Here is a 397-nt window from a genome sequence, read left to right as displayed (position 1 = left end):
TTTTTTTTTTTTTTTTTTTTTTTTTTTTTATAGATCGCGCTGGCGGTTTGACTGCGCAGTTTCGCTTTACCGTCCACTTAACGCCTTCAGGCGTAAAGAAGGTTCGAGGGTTTAGGGTTTAGGGTTTAGGGTTTAGGGTTTAGGGTTTAGGGTTTGTGTATGATAGTTGTTTTAGTATTTAGTATGTAAAGTGTATATATAACCTAGACTTTATGATTTTTTATTTTATGATTTCCACTTCTAGGGTTTAGGGTTTATTAGGGTTTATTAGGGTTTATTAGGGTTTATTAGGGTTTATTAGGGTTTATTAGGGTTTAGGGTTTGTGGTTTGTGTTTATATAGGTGACGGGGATCCCCTTCGTGCAGGAGCGGCTGCTGCATGCGCCTGATGTCTCCC

The sequence above is a fragment of the Eimeria mitis genome, genomic scaffold (genome assembly GCF_000499745.2).
Source record: "Eimeria mitis Houghton genomic scaffold, Emh_scaff722, whole genome shotgun sequence".
NCBI classification, from domain to species: Eukaryota; Apicomplexa; class Conoidasida; order Eucoccidiorida; family Eimeriidae; genus Eimeria; species Eimeria mitis.
This window is presented reverse-complemented; position numbering follows the sequence as displayed.